The sequence below is a fragment of the Cervus elaphus genome, chromosome 11, assembly GCF_910594005.1.
Source record: "Cervus elaphus chromosome 11, mCerEla1.1, whole genome shotgun sequence".
In the NCBI taxonomy this organism is placed as follows: Eukaryota; Metazoa; Chordata; class Mammalia; order Artiodactyla; family Cervidae; genus Cervus; species Cervus elaphus.
In genome coordinates this window covers 29,043,381-29,064,395 of record NC_057825.1, presented here as the reverse complement: position 1 = coordinate 29,064,395, position 21,015 = coordinate 29,043,381, and the positions used below count along the sequence as shown (strand labels likewise).

At 38.3% G+C, this 21,015-nt stretch overlaps 1 long non-coding RNA gene across 1 annotated transcript in view; it reads right to left on the bottom strand.

Moving 5' to 3' along the window:
- Window positions 1-21,015, bottom strand: part of LOC122703906 — a 157,300-nt gene that overhangs the window by 56,490 nt on the left and 79,795 nt on the right. Inside the window, exon 2 of the long non-coding RNA XR_006343650.1 lies at window positions 6,806-6,897. This is a non-coding gene — a long non-coding RNA (uncharacterized LOC122703906). The remainder of the gene's footprint in view (window positions 1-6,805; window positions 6,898-21,015) is intronic.

Here is a 21,015-nt window from a genome sequence, read left to right as displayed (position 1 = left end):
AAAACAGAAAATCCAGTGAAATATCTATCACAGATGTGAGAATGTATTAGACTGAGTGCCCAGTGATGGCAGGATCCAATCTTCTGGTGACCTTGACCTGGTTAGGTTTTATGTGTTAAGTCTGCATTAAAGGTGAGTCTTTACTGGTAGACAGTTCATGTCCTAGCTCACATCTTTGTTTCTAAGTTGAAATACTCATTCTGTACATCTGCAAATGGTCAAAGAACTGTATTTAAATTCCTTTTATCTTACTGGAGGCACTTATGAAAACCCAGCTCTGCAGTCTGTATATTCTTAGGCAAATTGCTTAACCTTGCTGTTTCTCAGTTTCCTTACTTGTAAAATGGAATATTTATAGAGTAGTGAGAGTTTTAAAAGTTAATAAATATAAATCACTCAGAACAGTTCCTAACACACAATACAAATGCAAAATGATAGGTATTATTTTCATTCTATTGTTATTTTCCTATTGTCTTTAGAGATGAAATGAAAATGGACTTTGTCAATGTCTTCTTTCCCGTCTAAAACTCACATCTGAATACCCATGAGCAGTTTTCATGGGAGTGTTTGGAGGCTTTTTGTTTTCATTTTTTAAATTAATTAACTTGGCTGCCTGGATCTTTGTGCTGTGTGCCTCCTTTTTTCTCTAACTGTAGTGAGCGGGGGCTCCTCTAGTTGCGGTGAACGGGATTCTCATTGTGATGGCTTCCCTTGTTGCAGAGCACAGGCTCTAGAGCGCAGGCTCAGTAGTTGTGGTACCGGGACCCAACTGTCCCGCAGCATGTGGAATCTACCCAGACCAGGGATCTAACTCATGTCCCCTGCATTGGCCGGTAGATTCCTAAGCACTGGACCACCAGGGAAGGTCCTTATTTTTTGAAGGCAAAAAAAAAAAAAAAGACATTTGAATCGATTGTTACCTTCTTGTGTCTTAGACTTCCCCTGTGGCTCAGCTGGTAAAGAATCTGCCTGCAGTGCGGGAGACCTGGATTCGACCCCTGGGTTGGGAAGGTCCCCTAGAGAAGGGAAAGCTACCCACTCCAGCATTCTGGCCTAGAGAATTCCATGAACTGTATAGTTAATGGGGTGGCAAAGAGTCAGACACAACTGAGCAACTTTCACTTCACTTCATGTATCTTCTCCACTGTTTTGATGTCCTAATGGCCATTTCCTCTGGATATTACATTAGTGAACATTCTATTGGCTAAAATGGTCATCTCACCAAAAAAAAAAATAATAATAAAAGAAAAGAAAATGAAAAGGATACAAGAAAAACAATCTCCTTTATTGCTGACTCACTAGAACTTTATTAAGTTCTAGTACAACTGAATTCTGTACAATTGGATTCTGTACAACTGATTTGTTGTCATTTAGACCATTGAAATTATGGAAATGCATCTAAAACCTGGGGATTGAGAATCTCCTATGGAGGAGCTGTCTGCTTTGGGAGGAAGTTCCTTAAGGAAGATTTAGGAATGTCAACATTAGTTGACAAATTGATAATTAAATATTGTAGTAACAAATATTTCCTCTTAGAACTGTCCCAGAGTCATTTTTTTCTTTTCTATAATTAATAACAAAAAAAGCATCATATGCTAAAATAAACACTATAATGAACACCCGGCAGAGTAGACTGTGAGCATCATGCTAGGTTTCCATGATGTGCTGAACTTACCACAGAAGGATGTGTATGAGCCTGGGTTCTACAGGTCTCACTGGGAAAAGTGAAGACACCCACATATCAGCCCTTCCTTCACAGCAGTGGAAAGAAACTATGTCTGCACAAATAGATACAGCTCATTGGGGGTGAGAGGTAGAACTGAATATTTCACAGAGATACTGAGAAATATGGGGCAGAAACTGACCCATAAATGTTTACTTTTTTGTCTTCCTTATCTTGTCTCTCATTATACTGAAACGTCTTCAAAGTTGAGATTCACATATTCTTTACTCTTTCATCTAAGCACCTAGCTTGCCAGTGCTTGGTTCAGGAAGTAAAGTGAAAGTCACTCAGTCATGTCCGACTCTTTGCAACCCTATGGACTATACAATCCATAGAATTCTCCAGAACAGAATACTGGAGTAGGTAGCCTTTCCTTTCTCTAGGGGGTCTTCCCAATCCAGGGTTCGAACTCAGGTCTCCCACATTGCAGGCAGATTCTTTACCAGCTGAGCCACAAGGGAAGCTCCTGGTTCAGCAAAGAACTGTTCATTTGTTGACTGGTCATGGGTGGGATCTAAGGTGATAGGTGCTTATATTTAATGAATTATGAGTATAGTGGCAAGAACTTCAGAAGTTTCTATATATATTAATTTATTTAATTTGCTCAACTATTCTCTAAGGTCAATGGTATCAGTCCCAATTTATAGATGAGAAAACTGAGGCTTAGATAAGCTAAACAATTTTCCATAATCAAAATCATGTTTCTATCTCAGCTCCATCTTTTCACATTTCCTGAAAGAAACCAGGTTGATGGCATCTGTTACCCACTTATTACTTATTTCCCACTTTAACTACTAATATTAGAACCCTACATCTTTTTCTTACAATTGTTCACTAAGGCAGTAGAATTTTTTGAGGATTTATAAGAAAGAAAGAAGAGCTGTGATTTGAGATAAGAGTAAAAAGGCTAAGAAAATCTCCAAAGACAAACAACATACAAATAGTATTCTTTTGGAAGTATTCTTCCAACAAATCACTTGGAAAATGAATTTACATTTAAATCCAGCTCTTGTCGATGCAAAATTATGTTCAGTTAACTCCACTGGTACCAATAGTTGTCCAAGCTCTTAAGTTTTGCTCTTTTAAATTGTATAATGACCCCGGGGACTTCTTGGAGGATGGGGAAAAATGAAAGTGGGTGTTGAGTAAAAGTAATCATGAGTAACTCATCAGGTGACTAGATGCAAAGCTGTTGAGAGAAACTGAGACCACAGAAGATAGACACATTTTCACAGTCATTTACAATCTAACCTAAAGGGAGACACCCCGAGGGCTCCAAAGCAACACCAATCTCTCTGAATCACAGTTTTATAACCTGTAAAGTTGGAAAGTAAAGGCCTGCTGTCCTTGTTACAAAAGGAGAAAAGGGTAGGTGGCAGTCACACGGAGCAACTCAGCAGCAGGACCCTTCTGTATTTGGCTTCCATCCTCCACGCCTGCAGCTTCAGAGCACAGGGTCCTTCCTCTTCCTTCCCCTCCTGGCCACATCCCTGCTCCCTGGTTGAGGGGCCTTTTGCAATGCTGTGCTGATTGTCTGTGAAGGTTGCATCAAGGAATGGTGCATTACTGCTTTGTACTCCAAGTACGAGCAAAACATGGCTTTTATTTACTTATTTATTTTTAAAATATAATTTTTCTTTTTAAATTAATTTTTATTGGAGTACAGTTGCTTAACAATGTTGTGTAAGTTCCTACTGTAAAGTGAATCAGCTACATGTATACCTAAATCCCCTCTTATTTGGATTTCCTGCCCATTTAGGTCACCACAGAGCACGGAGTGGAGTTCCTTGACCCACACAGTAGGGTCTCATTGGTTATCTACGTCATGACTAGCATCAATAGTGTATATATAGAGAATCTAGAAAAGTGGTGTGTGCTGTGTGTGCTGTGCTTAGTCTCACAGTTCTGTCCAACTCTTTGCGACCCCATGGATATAGCCTGTCAGGTTCTTCTGTCCATGGGGATTCTCCAGGGAAGACTACTGGAGTGGGTTGCCATGTCCTCCTCCAAGGAATCTTCCCACCCCAGGGATCAAACCCAGGTCTCCTGCATTGCAAGCATACTCTTTACCATCTAGGCCACCATGGAAGCCCAGAAAAGTGGTATAGATGATCTTATTTGCAAAATAGGACTTTTACATGTATGTGCATGCATGCTAAGTCACTTCAGTCGTGTCTGACTCTTTGCAACTCCATGGACTGTAGCCCTCCAGTCTCCTCTGTCCATGGCATTCCCTAGGCAAGAATACTGGAGTGGTTGCCATTTCCTCCTCCAAGCGAATCTTCCCAACCCAGGGATCAAACCTGAGTCTCTTGCCTCTCCTGCATTGGCAGGTGGGTGCTTTATAATACCACCTGGGAAGCCCTTTACATATAGAGCTCCTACCAATTTCAAAGAGCAGCTTTTAGAAATGGGTAGAACTTAAGGTACAGATTAAGGCCAGTGGGCCAGAATTGTTCAACAGAATCCCTTGTGGGCTGGGGAGTCATGATGTTATACCTAGGGTTTAATAAGGAAGTCTAAATACCATCTGACAGTCTGGTCCTGGCTATGGCAAGTGTACCCCAGACTGCCTTGCCGGGGACCCTTATATTGTACCACTTAGTAGATGAGTAGGAGGAAGTTAGTGACGACAAAGGCCATTTTCTCTGCGTTTTATGGATTCAAATGCACTGAAAGTACCAGGTCAAAAGTTCAGAGTGGTGCTTGTTCATTCTTCTGGCAGAAGTGGGATCACAAGGGAGAAGGAGTTACACTCTGCAAGAACTGAAAGAGAGGATTCTGAAGACATTATCAACCAACTCCAGTGAAAGGGCAGCTTACACTGCATTTGATTCCTAAGACTACAAAAAGTTTCAGGCTGACACTGTAAGTGCATTCTGAAGGGAAAAATAAAAAGTATTTCCTCCAGTTCTGGCAGTTCCGCAAGGAAAAAGAGATATTAGCAGAAGTCTGAGCCTTCAGGGGTCTGGCCCACATCCCAGCCAGATCCTGAGAAAATGGCAGGACTTCCAAAAATTCTTGTGGCAGGGATCTGCATTTCCTGTCCTAAATGGTTAGGCCATCTGGAATGTCTGTTAGGGAAGCATTACACTGTCCTCATAGGCTCCCAAAACCACTTCAAGTATTCTACAGAATAAAAATAAGTGGAATAAAAGCAAACCAACTCTTCCAGGGGGGAGAGGCACAAACATACCGGAGTCAGATAGAAAGATCAAAATATACAGAACTAAGAATGTTAAATGTACATTTCACTGAGCTTCACTGAGCAACATCAAAGAGTCAATTTAAGATGGAGAACTGAATTTAATGTCAGGCCATTTGGGCCATGATTTCCTCCTGTAGTTCTTCAGCTACTTCCCTTAGGTAGGCAAATAGTCTCCATACAGGTGGGACCTCAGAAGGCAGGTGGCTCCTTACAACAACCCCCAGCTCCCAAAAAACAACCAAAGTGCTTTAATGATGGAGAGACAGGCATTTCATCTGTCTATACACAGGACAGCATTATTCTTCTTTAGCTGTCACTGTCATTTTAGAATTTATATGCAAAGGAACTGACAAGTTAAAATGCTTAACAGGGAGTCTAGGTGTAATGCAAACATGTCCACACATGGTGTATTAGTTTTCTGTTACTGTGTAAGGAGTTACCATAAACTCAGTGACCTTAAACAATATCTGTTTATTATCTCCCAATAATGTAGGTCAGAAGCCCAAGCAGGTGACTGAGCTCTCTTCTTCGGGTATCAGAAGGCTGAAATCAAGGTATCTGCTAGACTGGCCTAACCTGGCTGCTTTGGGTAAGAACCCACTTCTAGATTCATTCCAGCTGCTGGTGTAATTCAGTTATGTGGGATATATAAGACTAAGGTTCCCACTTTGTCACTGGCTATCAGCAAGGGCCCATCTCAGCTCTGTATTCCTTCTCACGTAGCCCCTCTATCTTCAAAACAGTAAAGCCCATTGACTCCCGCTCACCATTGGAATCTCTGATTTTCCTTCTGCCTGCAGTCTGAGAAAAATCTCTATTTTTAAAGGACTCACATGGGCTTCCCTTGTGGCTCAGTGGTAAAGAATCTGCCTGTCAGTGCAGGAGACATGGGTTTGATCGCTGATCCAGGAAGATCCCACATGCTGTGGAGCCGTAACTATGGAGCCTGTGCTCTAGGGCCCAGGAGCCACATCCACTGAGGCCCACAAGCTCTAGAGCCCATGCTTCACAACAAGTGAAGCCACCGCAATGAGAAGCCCGTCTGCCATAACCAGAGAATATCCCCTACTCGACACAACGAAAGAAAAGCCAGCACAGCAGCGAAGATCCAGCACCGCCAAAAATAAATAAGAAAATAAAATTTAAAAAACAAATAAATAGAGTGCTCCCGTGAGTAGATTAGGTTCACCTGGATAGTCTCCTTTTCGATATATAATAAGGAACCTGATCACAGGAGCAGCAACAGGGAGCAAATATCTTGGAGATCATCTTGAAATTCTGCCTATCCTTTAAAATGACCTCAGGCATACATTCTACCTCTGCCCGTACAGTTCTTCCCCTTTTTGACTTCCTGCCTTATCCCATTTCCCATCGTAGAAGTCTCAGCCCTGGGAATTCCCTGGCAGTCCAGTGGATTCTGTGTTTTCACTCCTGAGGGTCTGGGTTCAACTCCTAGTCAGGGACTAAGATCGCACAAGTCAAAAAAAAGAAAAAAAAAAGAATATTCAGTGCTGTTACTCATGCCCTGTCCACACAGATCTCATTATATACACCTTTCCTTTCTCAGGTCACTCTGAGCTCCTGAAAGGTGGTTAGAGAGTCACAGGGGATTCTACTTACCTGTAAAACCCCTGCTACTCTCTGCGTGAAACCTGACCCACTACAGGTACCTAGTGACTGACCGTAAGATTGGGATAGGTGGTGCCATTACCCTGCACTGTGATATGTATAGGCAGTAAATTATATGCCCAACAGCTTTGCATGCTGTTATGTTAGCAAAACAGATTAAGGTTTTAAGTCCCACAATAGCCAATCAATATATATTGCAACACAGAATCCATACACTTCTAAATGAGTTTGTACAGTTCAGTTACCTTCTTTCTCCATTCAGGTAATACAATTCTCATATTTAATCTGCCAGGTGATACGTGAGCTCTCAGAAGCCAGGGGATTATCTTCTTTCCTCCTGCAAATGATATCAGAATTAGCTACAGTAAATATGTCATTGCCACTTCTGCTCCAGGTAAACACGTGATTTGGGAAATAGGCAGTGCTGGTTAATGAATTAGCTCTTCTTCACTCAGAGTATTCCAATCTCAGATCATCACCTCAGACCAATGTCTTATCAACCCAAGGAACATAGGAAGCTCAGTGCCAAGGATCCCAGTGTGATGTGGAGGTCTGATAGGTACTGCCGGGTCTGTGAGGAAGGCCAGATAAGGAAGGGACCTACAAGGGCCATGCCTGATAGCACTCAGATGTGGAGACGCTGCCACTCAGAAAATGGCATTTTTAACCACTCTCCACAGAGCATATGGAGCTACCTTTCAGACGTGCAGAGTCAGAGTGGCAAGATGAGTATGCGTCATTGGGGCAGCTCTAAGGAAACCCCTGATTGTAGAAATTGAGTGCCTCCAGTGACACGAATTTAAATGTTGTCCTGAGGCTAACATAGATCCAGCGACTTTTCCTGAATAAAATGTGATTGGAGAGCAGCCAAGTGAAAGAGGAGGTAGGGGAAAACTGTTGTGACTCTGAATCTTCAATGATATGTTCATGGAACATCCCTAGGCAGGCTGGCCAGTCCCTAAAATGTCCTGCCTCTCTGCACTTTGAATAGATTAAACTCTGGACAAGTGTCCCACAGAATCAGGGACGAAGGCCAGATTTGGATACTTAAAAATATTACCTATGCTCTCAATGGCCTTACTGGTGCCTTAGCAAGATCACTGCCAGCAGTGTTAGTAATTTAACCCCCTGTATTGTTCCTATCTACATACTGGTTAAGCCTTAGAGTGTGCAAGGCTAAAAACATAAAGAAAATAGATGAGCTGTGTACAAATTGACTTTATAAGAAAAAAAATCAGAAAATGAAGAGGATTGTAAGATTATGTCTTTAGTGCTTACCATATATGATGCGTTACCATATATTCTAACAATAATCTTCTGGCTCTAAGCTTTAAAAGTTATAGACTAAATTAAGGTCTTGGTAATTTAGCATAAGTTCCTTTAGATAAGGTTCAAACATTGCCCATAATATATCACAAGCATGTTTTACAGTGAACAAGTACATCATTGAAGTTATTCTAAATAGATCAAGCTTTGTAATATTTTGATTTGAGTTGTTTTTGTTTTGTTTTTTTCCCAGGGAGCCCTCTTGTGGGTAACAGGCATATTACTGATACAGATTTTCATTGACTTGGTTTGGAATTGAGTTGGGGAAAATGCTTCATGTTTCATTCATGATAAGCCTGAATATGTATACATGTTTTAACCCCTATATTGTTTCTTCATTTTTAACTTCCTAAGTTCAGGTATAGAATCGTAGTCTTCGAAGCTTTCAGAGGACATTAAAAGTCATCTGGTCTGATGTTTCCCAAACTTATCATCATTATTATCCAGGGAGCATTTAATTTAATTTTTTTTTTTTTTTACTTTATTTTCTGTCTGTGCTGGGTCTTCGTTGCAGCACATGGGCTTTCTCTGCTTGTGGTATGTGGGCTTTTCTTGTTGTGGCACACAGGCTGTAGAGTGCAAGGGTCCTGTACTTGCGGTAAGCAGGCTTAATCTCGCCTTGACATGTGGGACATTAATTCCCTGACCAAGGATCAAACTCGTGTCCCCTGCATTGGAAATCAGATTCTTAACCACTGGACCACCACCAGGGAGATTCCTCCAGGGAGCATTTTAAGTGTACATATCCTTGGTAATACTCCAAGATATTCTAGATTAGTAAATCTGGAATGGGGATAGCAATCTTTATTCTTTTAAATATCACCAGTTTATTCTGATTATGAATCACACTTAACCCTAAAATTATCCAAACCCCCCTTCTAGCTAAACTTGTTGCAACCCAAGGGAAAATTAATTTTAAATGTATTCATTCTCTTTCCAACTCAACTGTGAACTTGACAGGGATAGGGCCCTGCTTGACTTCCTGTCCTCCCAGAACCTAGTGTGATGATCAGAAAGAGTAGGTACCCAATAAATATTTGCTCAACTGAGCAAGGTAATTCCAGTATACTAATTTGCATTGTTAAGAATATACAAATTACAGTCCAAATGGATTTACACTCTGGAAAACTCCCAACAAAGAGATTTCAGTATAAAATCTCATACTATTCTCTCAATGCAATGACCTTACAGAATAAAGGAGCATTCAAACAAGTATTGTGTGTAATTCTTCTATTGAATAGTAGGAATAAAGTTGATATTTGTTTTCCCCTACTTGCATTTAAAAAGAATCTGCTGTTACATTTCAGTTAGGGTTAATAAAGTTTTCCAGCCCTTCTTACTGTTCAGTGTAATGTACTCATATGAGAGCAGTGATGGGAAAAGACAATCTGTATGGAATTGTACAACATGGGTCCTCTTATTTATATGCACAATTTTGAATTCCAAGAAAAAAAGAAGCAAGTTGCTATGCATTTACCTTTACAAATGCTAGGATGAGGCAAGATTGGACATAAGCAATTGGATCTGAAGATAATATATTCCATTTGCAATTGTTAGAGATTTATGCAAGATAGCAGGTAACACCTTCCTTTTGAATTTCAAATGCTGTATAACCTTTTGAAGATAACAAGGGATATTCATCCGAAATAGTGGTAGGAAATTTATAACGGAAACCACATAATTAGTTGTTATTTTCTGCAAGTACCATATACTCTGATAGGAACATGGGTAGGAAAAAATAATCCCTCAGGAAAAAGTCAGCTCCTTTTCTTTTTTTTTTTTTTTCTCCTTTTTTACAGTTAAACAGCTTGGCACGTTGGTACCTAATAATTTAGAAGAATATAAATAAAATGTAAGACAGCATCCTGAAATGCTTATGAACTCTACTGGATTTTCAGGTTTATTTCTAATGTGTATCCTTATCAAAGCAGCAAATAATATGGGTCGGGGTTAAATTCTTCAGCATGATAGATATCCTTTAGTCTAGAACCTAGTCATTCAATGTAAGAAGAAAGAAGCATGAATTTCATTACCTTAGGGTAACCATTCTTTATAAGTGTTTTCCAAAATTCAACACCTCAGCTTTAGGCTTACTCAACTTTAGTAGCTTTACTCCAACAAGAGTAACTCAGCAGGTTACCCTGTGGAGGCTTTCCTCAGTTGTTCTGGAACATGTAACGATTTCATTTACTGAATTACCATAGACATGGTTGTCTACAATATATTTTTGTTGTTATTACTTTATAAGAAATTGTAAGAATTCTTATACAAGTGGGTACACTTGCTCTCATGTCTCTCCTTAAATTAGAACTTATCTGTCAACGTTAAGATGGCAAAAATTTAGTTGAACACAATTAAGCATGTATGACTGAATGCAAACTGTATATTGCTTGCTAAACATATAACTTGGGAATATAGACACTTTTCAATCAGAAATCATTACATTGTGACACATGTATTAAATCTAATACTAATGTTCTGTAATGAGTTGATTTTGATATGGATTTTGCTGTTGTCTCTAGTCCTGATTCTTTAATTCTCCAGTCGGAAGATCATTTATGTGAGAGCCATTGTCGTTCTTCTTCCTCTTCCCTTTTCCCTCCCCCTCCCTCTTCCTCCTTTTTTTGTTTCCCCTTTGTTTCAGAGCATTGTATTACTATTACAGAACTCAGGATTTAAAGTACAAACACTTTGGTTTCCATTAAGAGAACTCATTGACATTACTTCCATTGTTCTGACCATTTCTGATAGTATTTATTGCCATGTACGAAAGAGGGCTTCCCTGGTGGCTCAGTGGTAGAGAATCTACCTGCAATGCAGGAGGTGCGGGTTTGACCCCTGGGTCAGAAAGATCCCCTGGAGAAGGAAAGAGCAACCCAGTCCAGTATTCTTGCCTGGGAAATCCTATGAACAGAGGAGCCTGGCGGGCCACAGTCCTTGGGGTCGCAAAAGAGTTGGGCCTGACTTAGCAACTAAACAACAATGACAACGCAACAAGAAAGAGAACAGTCAGGGCCCTGCTCTTCCAGGGCAAATGTTCTGCTACTGCTATCCACCAGTTGCTTGTATGTGGGTTTCTGCAGAATACTTTCTGCTGCCATAGCTGGAACAATGTTGAAAGGCTTCCTGGCTTTGTTGTTCTGTCACTAAGTCCTGTCCAACTCTTTGCGACCTCATGGACTGCAGCGTGCCAGGCTTCCCTGTCCTTCTCTATCTCTTGGAGTTTGCTCAGACTCATATTTGTACTGATTCCTATTGAGTCAGTGATGCCATCCAACCATCTCATTGTCTGTCACCCCCTTCTCCTCCTGCCCTCAATCTTTGCCAGCATTAGGGTCTTTTCCAATCAGTCAGCTCTTTGCATCCTGGCTTTAGGTGGAGCAAAAATTGTATTTTTCTATGAGTACCCAAGGAAAGATTTGTTTTTCTCTATGAAATAATTGAGCTGTTGAAGTCTGCAAGGATGAAATCCTTCTGTGATACATAGTTAGGGAGTTCCTACATGGATATGAAGGTTCATAGCTTCTCAGAATATGAGATTATATCACCTCAGTTAAAAGAAAATGAAAACATTTAGAGTATCAACACAGGAACAGTATAGTACTGAGTGGCTTGTCATGAGTCATCTACCACCAACACTTTCAAAGAGTGTCTTTATGGATCACTCTTCAATATGGCTCACCCCCTGAACAGAATTTTTTTTTTAATTCATTTTAATTGGAGGCTAATTACTTTACAATATTATGGTGGTTTTTGCCATACATTCACATGAACCAGCCATGGGTGTACATGTGTTCCCCATCCTGACCCTCCCTCCCACCTCCCTCCCCATCCCATCCCTCAGGGTCATCCCAGGGTACCAGCCCTGAGCACCCTGTCTCATGCATCAAACCTGGACATATGCGATCTATTTCACATATGATAATATACATGTTTCAATGCTATTCTCTCAAATCATCCCACCCCTGCCTTCTCCCACAGAGTCCAAAAGTCTGTTCTTTACCTCTGTGTTTCTTTTGCTGTCTTGCATACAGGGTCATTGTTGCTGCTGCTGCTGCTAAGTTGCTTCAGTCAAGTCCGACTCTGTGAAACCCCATAGATGGCAGCCCACCAGGCTCCCCCGTCCCTGAGATTCTCCAGGCAAGAACACTGGAGTGGGTTGCTGTTTCCTTCTCCAATGCATGAAAGTGAAAAATGAGAGTGAAGTTGCTCAGTCATGTCCAACTCTTAGCGACCCCATGGATTGCAGCCTACCAGGCTCTTCCATCCATGGGATTTTCCAGGCAAGAGTACTGGAGTGAGGGTCATTGTTACCATCTTTCTAAATTCCATATATATGCGTTAATATACTATATTGGTGTTTTTCTTTCTGACTTACTTTGCTCTGTATAATAGGCTCCAGTTTCATCCACTTCTTTAAAACTGACTCAGATGCATTCTTTTTAAATTGCTGAGTAATATTCCATTGTATACATGCACCAGCAGACTCTTTAAAAATTATTTTTATTTATTTATTTGGCTGTGTTGGCTGTTAGTTGCTGTAGGTGGGATCTTTGATGTTCATTGTAGCATGCCGGATCTTTAGTTGTGGTATGCCAACTCTTAGTTGCTGCATATGAGAACTTGTTCCCTGATTAAGGATTAAACCCAGGCCCCCTGTACTGGGAACATAGAGTCTTAAACACTGGACCAGCAGGGAATTTTTCACCAGAATGCTTTTTTTTTTTTTTCTGCATTAAGCTAACAACCTATTTGTACCCAACACTGTTCTAGGTACTAAGGTTCCATTGTTTTTTGAACGATATCCTACCTTCTTTGAGCTTACATTATAGTAATCTTTCATTTAAAAGAAATTTAGTCTTTTTATTTGTTTTTTTGCAGTTAGTCCAAACACTCTTGACTTTGGCTTAGGCAATAATAACAAGAATAGCACAACCAGCTTCACTTGACCCAAGTGGTAGTAGCCACTACAATGTTATACAGACAAGGCCTCCCAGAGGTATTTTTTACTGGAGGGGATTTAAGCTTTATGAGCTACATGAGCCTCACTCCTGGACATGCTATACTTTGAAATTCTTTCCTCTATGGTCTCTCCTACCCTCAGTCTTAAATGATTCTCTGAGAGGAGCTAGAAGTCTGTCCCTTTTCTGAAAAATAGTTCAGTTGTTTCTTATAAGTTTTATTCCTACTTTTGTATTAGTCACAAGTATTAGGCAATCTAAAACTATATAGCAGGGATATAAAATAAGCAATATTTAAATAATGTAACATGGGACTAATATGATTTTACTGAAAAGAAAGGAATTATTCTGACACACAGACATACACTTATTAGAAAATAAGTTTATATGTGTTAAATTTAACCTTCAAAACAGTTTGTGAGATTGGTTCTGAAGGCATAACTACTCCCATTTTACAGATGAATAAACAAAGTCACATATTTTTAAAGTAGGAGATAGAATTTAATCGCCATTGTCTGGCTATAAATCCAGTTCTATTTCCATGTTACATCCTGCCTCTCTTAAAACTGCTAATTTGATTCAGCAAATATTTATTAAATGCATGATTGAGTTTTATTTCTCCCATGCTTGCTACTTGATTGACTAGTGGTTGGAACTGATTGGTATAAGTGGCAAATTCTACCAGGCAGCTACACAAAGGAATGGGGCATTTTTGTGCATAATTTTAAGTGATGATGTTTAAGCAACAACAGGCTGCCAATATGCTCAAACACAGAGATAAGTACCCCATCATAAATTTATTAAAGTTTATGCCTGGCATTATTTGAACAATTTTTTTTAATTAGTATAGATGTAATTTCAATGAGCAGAACAATTGTAAGTGACTTAAGCGAAGCTACCCAGGAGGCAGGAAGTAATACTAACAAAGTTGCATCTGAAATCTGTAATTGCCACCTCAACCCTTCCCACTGAGATTCTTGAATTCTGCTGGTTTCTCCATTTGGCTCACTTAAATTACTCAACTTCTATGTAATATATTACGTGTCACTCATTTTACCTTTTTATCACATTGCATTTTTCGTAATTTGTGAAAGGAAGACATAGGCACAGCATAATTTGGGGTAAAGAGTGTTTTTCTACTTCTTGAGGTACACCCTTAGTTTTTATACCAGTGCTAGTGTTTACTACATTTGTAGAACAAAATTAAAACATCACCAAGCAATAGAAATACCCATTATGGAAGTAATATAAAAATGCCAAAATCCAAGTTCTCAATTTACTTCTTTGCCACTGGAGTCTATTAATTTGGCTGATTAGATTCTAAACATGTGCACCCATGTTTCTAAGGAAAAAAAACATGGAAAGAATTTGTAGTCCTTTTAAAGAAAACATCCTACTTATTGATTCACTAAAATACTCCTTTTCCCAGAACACTTTCCCATGTTTGTTCTAAGGGAGAAACGTGGTACAAAGTCTTCAGGCAGAAATTAAAGAGAGAAATATGCTTCCACTGGGATCCATTGACTATACATTTGAATAATTCTGAAATGGAAAGAAAAGTGTTCATTATTATCCTAACTCTCAAGTGTTATATTTCTTCCCTTCAGGGTTATGATAGAAGCTATTTCTTATGGGTCATGAAACAGTAGCCTAAGTTTTAGGAATAAGTTTCCATGGGCTCAAGGCTGAATAGCCTTGAGATGGAATAAAAGAAATTTTACATGTGACATCCAAAGAAAATCTGGGAAAGCCAGTGGAGATGGATGTTAAATGGGCAATATTTATTGAGTATTTTCTATGTGTCAGGCACAATCCTGGTCGCTGTATATCCGTTATTTTAAACAACCTAACAAAAAGCCCTTGCAAGTTAGTTACTGTGATCCTATTTTCACAGCTGAAGAAAATATGTTCTGATGAGTCCAGTTATTGGGGCATGAATATGGGAGCTTATTATAAGCTGTGCATCTACAAACTGTCTTAACACAAACTTCCCTTTCAGCCTGATTCAACTGAACAAGACTTATACACCCCTTAGTTCACTATCTTATTTGCTTTCAGCAGTGTTTTAATTCTTTAACTTAGTTGGAATTTTTCATGCCTTATTGTGATGGAATCTAGTCAGACACATAATGTGCATGATTTTGGAAATTTTTAATTTTGATGTACTTTCAGTGTTACAGAAAAGCTGCAAGGACAGTATAAGAAACTCATGCATAACCTTTACTCCAATTGTCCAAGCATTTTTATTCTGACCCATTTATTTTATCATTCTCTTTTTCCTCTCCTATATATTATTTTACATGCATATATGCATATTATTTTTTCTTATTCACCTGAGGGTAAGCTCAAGACATTGCATCCCCTTTCCCCCAAATATTACAGTATCAAAATCAGAAAATTAAAAATTGAGGTAATACTATTATCTAAGAGTTCACATTTAAATATCACTAATTTTCCCATTAATTTCCTTTTAACTATTTTTCCCAGTTCAGGGTGTAATTCAGAATCTTGTCTCTTTGTTCTCCTTTAATCTGGAACAGTAAGTCAGCCTTTCTATTTTCTTTCTTGACCTAGAACTTTTGAATAGCACATGCTAGTTGTTTTGTAGCATTGCTCTTGTTTGTTGCTTGTCCAATATTTGATTCTCTTTATACTCAGATTATACATTTTGGCAGAAGTATTATATATGCAATTTTATGTCTAAGTGCGTCACAGTAAGAGACACATGTTAGTGATTCATCCCAGTATTGGTATAGTGGTGATATTAGCTTTGAATCACTTGGTTAAATTGTCATCCTTCACTGTAAGATTACCATTTTCCCTTTAAAAATAATGTAATTTATGAAGAGATGTTAGGTAATTTGTGGTTGAGATGATATAACCACTCTATCTCTCAACAAACATTCACCTGCTAATTTTAGCATCCAATACTAATTTTCTAACTCCACCACTTCTCTAATAACTATTAGGTAGAATTCTATGGAAAGGAAGACTTTTCTCTTTTTCATTTATTTATAGATTCATTCATTTATTTATTTATTACTCTATGGACTTATTAATTCTTATTTTATTCATTAGATTATAAAACACTGCTATCATTACTTATTTTGAGGCCCAGCTTTGATCACTGCAAGTCCCTACAAGCTGGCTCCTATATCCTTTGACACACCCCCTGAATCCTTGAGCATCCCTCACTTTCTGGTCCAGGATGTTCGCATTCACTATCTTCTAAAGGGACTGCGTCAGACTTCCTCTAGTTACCCTAGATGTACTTCCTCTTTACTGCTCTCTGGTCTCAGTTTGCTACTTATGGACACTTTGAAAACATACTCCACCCTCTGGATTGCTTTTTCTCTCAATGCTTGAGGTTAAGCATGCTCCCAGTTGCTTCCTTCCATAATCAGGTACTTTCTGTTCTGTAAACACTCTAAAAACGTGAATGTCAGCATTTAGACAGTTCCTTCCATTTCTAATTTGTGTCCTTGCCTTTATAGCCCCCTGGCCTCCAGTGGCAGATGTAGTGCTATTTGGGTCAGAAATGAATCCTTATGAGTTAGCTAAAAGACATGGAGAGGTGACCGTGTACTTTCACCAACCATATGTATACTAGGAAAAGCTTGAGCAGGTTCAGACAACTCTAGGGCCAAGGAAAGGGTCACAGGGTATCACACATTCAGTGACTGATTAGTGGAAATGAAAAAAGGATATCCTGATCTTGCTCGTGTTCAGTTGCTAAACCATGTCTGATTCTGCGACTCCGTGGACTGTATCCTGATACCTACCAATAATAGCTATGTGACTCTGGGAAAGTCATTAGCCATCTCTGATTTTCAGTCTCTTCATCTACAAAAAGTGGAATATGGGACACTTGCTCCATCAAATTTTTAATGTAACTCTGAAGGAAAATAATGTCTCACTAAGACTCAGTTTATTGAGTTCTTTTTTATATTCCTGTTGTAAAGTTAAATATAATGTACAAGCACTGGATAGGGTTGTCTAGAAAAATACATAACAAAATGGTAAACCCATCAATGATCTTTATATTGCAAAACTTCTTATATCTCTTTATAGGACAGAGAGAATTGTTGCAGTGATACATACTATAGGCAGTGGAGTACAGCTATTTAGTGTGAAACTGTATCAACAGCTCTTCAAGAATTCAGGTCTCAGTGCTTTCCAGACTCAAGCCAGAACAGAAACTCAGTACCACTATTGCCCTGACAATTGTTCTGCTTCCTCACTGTTCATCTAGAAGTAATGCGTCTACTAAGAGAGGAATTCGTTGGAATTGGGTTTTCAGAGGCCAACTTAAAGAAAACTTATTGAATAGAATTCAATTCCAGATATCTCAGAGGCTGATACCATCCACTTCACCTAGATCACATGTCACCTTTGCACTTTGGCCAGAATAGAAGGGGTAGCTTTACTGAGTCATCGTGGTAGGTCAAGTAACCTAAGGAGCAACCAACTTCCTCAGTTCACTTTCCTCACAGGGAAATGGAACACAAATGGAGCAACGTGGAGTGTGAAAAACACTAGGGTATTGCTCCATATTGGTTCATAAGCACAGAAAAGTGTTTCCCAGAAGACAAACAGACAGAACCCACCATCCTGCCAAGTTCCTTGGCTCTGGTTTGTGCCTTATTTTAATGATCTCCTCTCTCACAACTCCTTCCTTGAAACTGAAATAACTTTGCATTTTGGATATTGTTGCCATCAAGTTAATAATGAAATGTTGATAATACAGCAATGGGAGGATCAATAACAAATGAATTGCACCATACCCGATAAATATTTATTGCTGGTGTAACCAACTAGCTCAGTGAGTGCCATATAGCAGATGCTCAAAGATGCTGGAGCCTTTATTGAACACATAGTTTTACATATGTGTGTTGCCTAAGATGATGTTTTCCAGTTCTGGAAAAGTCAAGATAGCGGGATCAACTGTCCCATGATGTAGTATGTTTTTTTTTTTTCTGAATTGATCATGTTATGTGAGTTAACAAGTCAGAATTCTGAATTTTCTGCAGTCAGCTACTTAGTGCAAAGTGTTGTTGACAATCCCATTGAATCATACAAAGATTCACTTAACAGTGCATGCAAGGATTCATGCTATCTGACCTCAATTCTGAAACAAATAAAACTCAACTATAATTTGTTTTCTACCTATACCAAGCTAATAAGAATAATGACCCAAAGAAAGTATAGAAGTCAAGCACTGTGCCAATGGCAAACTTCCAGGACTACAGGCATCCTGACTACATCAGTATCCAGTCACGAACAGCCATGCATCAACTATGTAGGCGAATAAGCTATTCACTTTTTACCCCAAACATCATTAATATCAGACTTTCTATCCACTCCTCCTGAGAAGAGCACTGCAAAACAGAGTGCCTTCAATAAGAAATCTCATGTCTGTCTCATATTAGGTACCAGAGCACATTTTGATAAAAATTCAGTAAATTACTTATACTAATGACAGTATGTGGGTGATAAAAAGTAATAACTTTCATGAAAGTTATTGAAATATTATTGAAAAAATATTCCACAAATAAACCTGCTACTTAAGGACACAATCCTCAGCTTTATGATCTTCTCCCACTAGTCAAAATAAATACACATATGAAAGTGCTAAAATCTCTACTTGTAGTGACATATGAGGGAATATGTCATCATAAAATATAAAATGAATAATCTATCAACATTAGACTTAAATCTCTCTAATAATGCTGAAACAGAGCTAAAGTTTTTTGGTTTTTGTTTATAATCAGTAGGTCAAAGCCCATAATAGTTAAAGTCAAAACAATGTATCAAAGTAAAATTAAAAGAACTTAAACTCAGTTGTGTTGATTATCATTACATTCAAGAATTTTTTGTACAAAAAATATAACATCTTTGTGGAAGCAGAATCAAATTATACCTTTTTTTCATTACCAGCCCTGTTTTAAAATTTTTAATCTTACAGTTAATTCGCTTCAACTGATTTTTATGCAAAAAGTGTATTTTTAGACCTTCCCATCAAGCTGCATTGAGCCTTCATACTGGGGAAATGATTACTAATACATATATATATATATTATAATTTTTAAAGTATAACCTAAATTTGCTAATTTTGATACAGTTGCTAATGGTAACTAATGTATTTTGTCTGTGTTTACCATTCTGCCATTTTAATGAAGAAAGCATATGCTTGCTTTCATTAGGAAAGATGGCATGAATATAATTTTTATGGTCTCACCCAAGGTTTTATGTTGGAAAGGGTAAATGTCTCTAGGTAGTCTCTGAATTAAAAAATATATATATTTATATTATAAATTATTTTATAAATAATTATACATCTATAAATAATATAATTTATAATTATAATAATTATATAATATAATTATATAAAATATAATTATAAATAATATAATTTATAAATTATATTTATATTATAAATTATATATTATATTATAAATTATATATATATATTTATATTATAAATTATTTATATTTAAATATATATATATAAGCTCCCACAAATGCCAAAAAGACAGATCAGTGGAAGGCAGTCTTGAAATGCCCTGGTGAAACTGGGCTTTTATTCTTGGCTATGGGGGGATGGCCATGCTGGAGTTACTCTTTTTCATGTAAAAATACAAACAGAAAGACTATAGCAACCAATGCCATTTCCAGTAAGCACTGCTGTGATTCAGTAATTGAGGGCTAAACAGTATCAAATTGAACTACTTTTCCTATCCCTGCCACAAAATATTATGATTGAGACTTTAAGGTTAACGTTGACAAAACAGACATGTAAAACACATATATTCCTGAGAATAAATTACAGGGGATAGATAAGGAAAAAATACATCCTACTTAGGGTTCAGAATGACTCAGGAGTACTGGATGTGTGGGACTTACAATAGCTTTGAGTCACCTGAAGGATGCAGAGCCTCTTAATGGTGTCTTTGCTTCTGTCTTGCCAGGAATCTATCACACAGAAGCTGGAAAAATCCTTTGAAAACATAAACTAGTGTATGCCACTCCCCTGCTCTGGGATTTTTCATTAGTTTTTCACTCTGTATGAAAACTCCAAATTGTAATTTCACTCCAAATCCATACAGTTTACCATCTCATTCCATTCTGCTATCTACTCAGATGCCACCTCCTCAAAAAGCTTGTCCCTAAATACCCTAAGGAGCAAATGATTTTCCCCCCATTTCCTCTGCTTTATTTTTCCTAGCAGGTTTCAGTATCAGATACTTCAATATTTATTTATCAGTTTATCTGAGTATAACATGTTTGGGAATCAGGGATTTGTCTCTCATGCCTATCACTGTGTTCTTGACACCCAGGACAGGGGATAACTAACAAATGTGTGCTGAATAAATGAATGAATGAGTATTCAGAATAGACCAGTCTAAGATCATAAAACTCATTAACAGGGTGCCTTGAATAAGGAGGAATATCTATACTGAGACCAAGACTTGGAGGGACTCAAGGAAATAGTCAAGATGAATCTAAAGTTGAAATGCTTCTAATTGATCAGAGCAATCCAGACTACTCAAGAATTAAGAAAATTTGCAAATATTCCTTTAAAATTTTATTTAAATTATTTACTTTTGTTTGTGCTGGGTCTTCATTCTGCATGTGGGCTTTTTCTAGTTTCAGTGAGTAGGGACTACTCTTCATTGAGGTGCGTGGGCTTCTCATAACAGTGGCTTTTCAGGTGGAGCACAGGCTTTAGGCACGTGGGCTTCAGTAGCTGTGGCGCACAGGCTTAGCTGCTCTGTGATCAGTGGGATCTTTCTGGACCAGGGATCAAACCCGTGATGGCTGCATTGGCAGGTGGATTCTCAACCACTAGACCACCAAGGAAACCCTGCAAATATTCTTTTCCTCAGTTGTAATTTTTATATATTTTTAAAAAGCATAAATACATGAAGACTAGAATCTCACAAAGATAACTAACTTTGTGAAGTTTTTGTTATTTCCATCTTTTTGTTTAATGGCCTCCTTCTTCTCATTTCTGAACCAGTCTTCTTGTTTATGACAGAAGTAAATTTGTGGTCAGTGATTTGCTTCCCCTAAGCTTTACTTATATTCTGAACATGATCTCTTACAGCAGAAAGAAAGGCTTCTTTCCATGTCAAAGAATTTCATGTCATAATTACACAGTGATCTCC